The sequence below is a fragment of the Nyctereutes procyonoides genome, unplaced genomic scaffold (assembly GCF_905146905.1).
Source record: "Nyctereutes procyonoides isolate TBG_1078 unplaced genomic scaffold, NYPRO_anot_genome, whole genome shotgun sequence".
In the NCBI taxonomy this organism is placed as follows: domain Eukaryota; kingdom Metazoa; phylum Chordata; class Mammalia; order Carnivora; family Canidae; genus Nyctereutes; species Nyctereutes procyonoides.
Window position 1 is genome coordinate 46,306,810 of NW_026575131.1, and position 6,000 is coordinate 46,312,809.

Consider the following 6,000-nt stretch of genomic DNA (forward strand, 5'->3'; position numbering starts at 1 on the left):
GGAAGCCTGTCCCCTTAGGAGGTGCCCCCCTACCCCGCCCCACTGCAGGTCCCACCTGTGGCAGCTGCTTCCCCACCTCCTTGCCCACCTGCCAGTGACCCAGCTCCGGGGCCAGAGACCAAGGGTTCAGGGTACCTGGTCTAAGCAGCCTTTTGTAAAAGGTTGACTGTTGGTCTGCAACTCTCTCCAAGTAAACAGAATTGCATCTTCAAAGCCAATTGCATTTAAAAGGACATCCTAATCCTGGAACAGTTGTGGAAAGCTATTTTTAAAACAGGAAGCGTCTGAGAAACAAAGACCCTGCCTCTTGAAATAATGGAGTAAATATTTCTGCCCCCTTATCAGATCTGGTTCCTTTGAAACATGGGTCTTTTTTTGTTTTGTTTTTTTTTCCCCAAATTTTCCCCAGTAAAAGTTACCAGGAGCCGTACAAATTGTATCATGAGCTGTTGTTGGAAAAAACATAAAGGGAAATGTGATCCTTATCACCAACTTATTCCAGAGAAATTACGTGATGTGGGCTTGCATGGCTCGGGTTGTGTTTATGTTTAGTGGGTTTTTAAATATCTCTTTGATTTGCTTTCTGGCGGCTGCGCTGTGAGCACTCTGCTTCATGACCTTGAGCAAGCTACCTAAGTGCTCTGGGACTCACTTTCCTCATTTAGCCAAGGAGGTTGGACTGGACAACCAGTGGAAGACCCTCCTAGCTTTAGAAGTCTGAAAATTATTATTCAAGGCCCTAGAAAGGCATGTATTTTAGGATTTCAGGTACCATAAGAAAAGGAAATGGAAATCGTCCCACTAACCTCATCTTTACTTAAAATATTTTGTGCACATATAGGCAGCAATGTTGTATTATGATCACCGAACTTGCTAAGAGACTAGAATGTAATTGTTCCAACCACTAAAAAGAAATTACAATTAAGTCATGCAGGGACACCTGGGTAGCTCAGTGGTTGAGTGTCTCCCTTCGGCTCGGAATGTGATCCCAGGTCTGGGGATCGAGTCCCACATCGGGCTCCCCACAGGGAGCCTGCTTCTCCCTCTGCCCGTGTCTCTGCCTCTTTCTCTCTGTGTCTCTCATGAATGAATGAATGAATGAATGAATGAATGAATGAATAAATAAATAAATAAATAAATCTTAAAAAAAAAAACAAACCCAAACAATTAAGTTGTGTAAGAGGGGTGCTAATTATTGCTATAATGGGAATCATATAATAATATATAAGTGTATCTATCAAATTAACATGTACACCCTACACTTACACAATGTTGTACAAATTTACATAATGTTATATGTCAAATGTATTTCAATAAAAGTATTTTTCCATGCATTAAAAAAATCGAAAAAATATTTTTCCACTCTTGATAACCATTGAATAGCTAAAGGAGAGATGCTAGCTTAAATAACGTGTGTGTGTGTGTGCATGTGTATACACTGTTGTATATTTACTACCTATACTATAATATATAATACTATTATTATACAATTACTGGCTTGACATAATAGACTATTATGTATAATAGTAATACTCATATATAGTACATATAACATCAATATCACTACATTGTGTTGATAATAGATATCAATAATATATATATCTTATAAACTTTAAAAAAGTATAAGAAAGTATAAGAAACCCAAGTTTAATAAATGAACAATTCTATGACCTTGCAATGGTTTTCCTACAACTGACCTTCAACCCTGGGAGTCGAGGCCCTTTCTGAGGACCAGAGCACAAGGACTTTTGAGATAGTGGTCTGTAGTGAATATTGTTTCTTTGTACTAAAGACAAAGGGCAGAATTTCCATTCCAAGAGCCAAAAAAAGACCCAAGATGAGATGTAGCCATTGTTCAACCATAAACACACTTTTCAAAGGAAACGAGGATCTTGGTTCTAAGGGAACAGCATGGAAGACCGGAACTCGGATTCATTTCCGGTTCTAGATCCTGGGATAAGAGACCTATGGCTTCTCTTCCCCTAGGGGAGACCAGGGAAGACACAGCCTGTGAAGAAACCATGGGTGTGCTGGGAAGGACACAGCCTTGAGTCAGACTTGGTAGATCTGGGGGTGCCCACTTCACCCCTTGGAGTCATTTCTCCTCCTCTGTAAAGTGAAGATAATAACTCTATCTCCCCAGGCTGTTCTGAGAATCCATAGCTGAGTTCCTAGCACATTCTATGTGCTCGAGCTAGAAAGAACAGTAGTAGTAGTTTTGTTATCTAGTTTGTTACCAATTGTGGTTTTAAAAAAAAACCAAACCCCACTTAACAAAACAACCATTTTTAAAGTACAAGTCGGCAGCATGGACTGTATTCGCATTGTTGTGCAATACAATAATAGCTCTCTAGAACGTTTTCGTCTTGCAAAACTGAAACTTCATACCCATGGAACAACAGCTCCCCATTTCCCAGTCAGTAGTAGTGGGTTTTGTTATTACTGATTCTGATGCATATTATTAACGCTATGGTTCCTATGATAGTGATTGCTTTGCACTTTGATAGCAAGGCTTATGTATTCTAGTCCTACTACCCAGGAACCTGCGGACAGAGGTAACTCTGTCTATACTAGCTAAAAAGCTACCGCACTATTGTGCTTTTTTTTAAAAAAAAGCTTTTATTTATTTATTCATGAGAGACCCAGAGAGAGAGAGAGAGGCAGAGACATAGGCAGAGGGAGAAGTAGGCTCCCTGCGGGGACCCTGATGCAGGACTTGATCCCAGGACCCTGGGGATCACAACCTGAGCCCAAGGCAGATGCTCAACCACTGAGCCTTCCTGGTGCCCCCGCACTATTGCTTATGAAGGGAGGCTCTGGTATGGGGTCGCGGGGAGATAGGAGGCCCGGACCTGCCATGAAGCTCCCCCAAGATTGTGTCAAGGTCTATAGAAGAAGGGGGCTCGAGTGTACTGAGGACCTTGCGTAGACCAAGTCTATTGTCGGCCAACATCCGGGAAAATGGTGCTTATGCCTGAAACCAAGGGCTACCTTTCATTCAGAGGCTTGGCCAGGGGACTTATCTCTGGAGGAGGACAGATGCCACTGCCCTTGTGTGGCACTGCTGGACTGAATCACGGGCTTGTCACCACTTCAACAGTGGTTATTTTTATAGCCGACAATGAGACTTACTGGAAGTGGCTTGGCATTCATGCATAGAAAGCTCCTGCAGTTAAATTTGAGGAGTTGGATGGAGGATATGAGCCCCGGGATGTGGGAGCTCTTCAGGCCCTTGACCAAGACGTTCCCACAGAACAGATCCCTTCCAGCCCAGCAAGAATTCTGGGGATCCCCAGCCTTCCAGAGGACTGGTTCTTTCCGGAAGAACTGGTGTTGGAGGCCACAGACCATTACCCGTACCACGGTACTCCGACCCTCCGGGCTTACCCCAGCCCGCCTGGCCACCTGCCCCCGCCTGGCCCTCCGAGGGAAGGAGTGCGTCTGGCCAGCAATGGGAACATTCTATCATTTTCCATTTCCCACGCTGCTTTCTTGAGTTGTGTGAGCTTCTCAGCCGCGCTCTCGCTCTCTCTGTCTCTCTCTCTCTCCCCCTCACCGTGACTGGGCCATGGAAGGTGGTTCATTTAACAGAGGAGGTGCAGAAGCTGATGTTCGGCTGGGGGACTCCTTTCAGACATGGAGCACACCCCACCCTTTGCGGACGTCTCTCTGTTCCCCGGGCACGTGCCCCTGCGTGGAGCATTTTTCCATACTTTGTCTTCAGGACACTTGCCACATTTCCAGCCACTCTTTTTCTCCGTCTTCAACTCCCCCTCTCACACCCAACCAACATCTTAGAACCCTGGTCTTGCTCACATTGTCTTGCTGACACGGCACCCCAGTTCCTGGGGTGGTGCCGCATGTATTGTCTGAACTAAATTTTTTCCTTGGAAGCGGGGTTGAGCAAACAATCAGGGATTTTCCATCGGGCACCAGCTGGTTGCCTCCCCATGAAACAGTCTGTGGGTCCCTTGTGCCACTGTGGACTTTCTTGGGGGATGCAGGGACCCGGGACAGGTGGGGGACTTTGGCAAGGCATCTGCAAGCGTCTAAGTCAGGCCGGGAGACTCCTCCCCTGGCCTTCACGGAGGGCCTGTAGTGGCTGTGAAACTTGATCTAGAAAATTCTTCCCACTTATATTCAAAGGACGCAGAGTCCATTGGCACTGAGTCACCTCCTCCACCCCATTACCTGCCAGCCTGGGACTGACTACTGTGTCCAAGCCCTGGGGCCTGGGGCGCTTTCTTACTGTTGGTCATTTGCAACTTTCTCTTAGGAGCCTCAGAGAACCGGGTAGATGTGCCGTATTTCTCCAAAAACTAGACACCCTCAAATGCAGTTCTGTTTCCAGAAACAGGAGATGCTGCCAGCAGCCAAGTGTTCTTTGAATCAGATTTAATTCTACAAATATTTGCCATCATGTTGTTCTAGACCAGGGGTCAGTAGACTTTCTGTAAGGGGCCAGATAGTAAATATTTTTGGCTTTTAGGGCTATATGGTGTCTTTTTTGGGGGTGGGGGGGAGACACATATGGTTTCTGTTGCAAGACTACGGTTGTAGCACAAACGCAGCCTGAGAATATATGTCAGTGATTGCCTGTGGCTGCCTGCCAATAAAACTTTATTTACAAAAACATTTAGGGGGCCAGGTTTGGCCTTCAGGCTATGGTTTGCGCCTCCAGATCTAGGGTGGGAGCTGGGTCCTGGGGAGGCAGTGGAGAGCCACGCATTTTCTCTGCCCTTACAGAGCTCCAGCTGAATTTATTTATTTATTTTTTTAATTAGGGCCAGTTTATGATTTCTATCTTTCTCTGGGGTGCTAGTGGTATTACTTGGAAGTATAAAAATGAAATGCTGCGTTGTTCACAATACCATTAAACCAGAGGTCCCCTCCCTGTTTCCCCATAAGTTTGAGAGTCAACATTATGTTTAAAAGGAAATTATGTGAAGTGAAAACAGCCCCTTGTGTGAATCTAATGACAATATCAAGGTCATACCACTGTTTGGATTCCCCCACTCTCTCTATGAGAGTCTCTCTTTTCCATCTTGAACTAAGGCTGACAGATGCATGGCTGAAAATAATTTTTTTTAACCACAGAACGAGAAATCCATCATTTTTCTGATGGATTTTTTTTCCCCTCATATATCCAAGGATACACATTAGTGGAGTTCTATGAGTATTTCCTAATGAAATGGGGAAAGGGGTTTGAACTCACCCTTTCTGGGTATCTATTCTATTGTCTGGTTAATAAAGGAGTGGATGCTCCTGTCAGCGAAGCAGAGGCTGAGTTACTGGCTGGGAGTCTGAGAGGCTCCAGGTCAGCTTTCTGTTTTTATATCTGATTTTCCAAATGCTATGTATCTAGTTATTTATTTATAAAAGAGTGGTAAAATACGCATCTACAGGGGCGCCTGGGTGGCTCAGTGGTTGAGCGTCTGCCTTTGGCTCAGGTTGTGATCCCGGGGTCCTGGGATCAAGTCCCGCACCAGGCTCCCCATGGGAAGCCTGCTTCTCCCTCTGACTATGTCTCTGCCTCTCTCTGTGTGTCTCTCATGAACTAATAAAATCTTTTTAAAAAAATACACGTTTATTTATATAATATATATTTATATAAAAATACGAAGTTTACCGTCTTACCCATTTCTCAGCGCACAGTTCAGTAGTGTTAAGTACACGTGTGTTGTGCAGCTGCCCCTACAGGTCATCTCCAGAGCTCTTCATCTTGTGACAGTGACACTGTCCCCATTAAACACAAATTCCCCATCCCTTCCCCTCCCCCATGCCCACCCCCACTCCATCCTTGGCCTTTGCCCTTCTTTCTGCCTCTGTGAATCTGACCACCCTAGGGACCTCGTCTAAGTAGGGTCCTGCAGTATTCGTCTTTTGTGACTGGCTTCTTTCACTCAGCAGAATGTTCTCGAGGTCCATCTGTGTTGTAGCAGGTCAGAATTCCCTTCCTTTTTAAGGCCAAATCGTATTCCAGTGTGTGTGTGTGTGTGT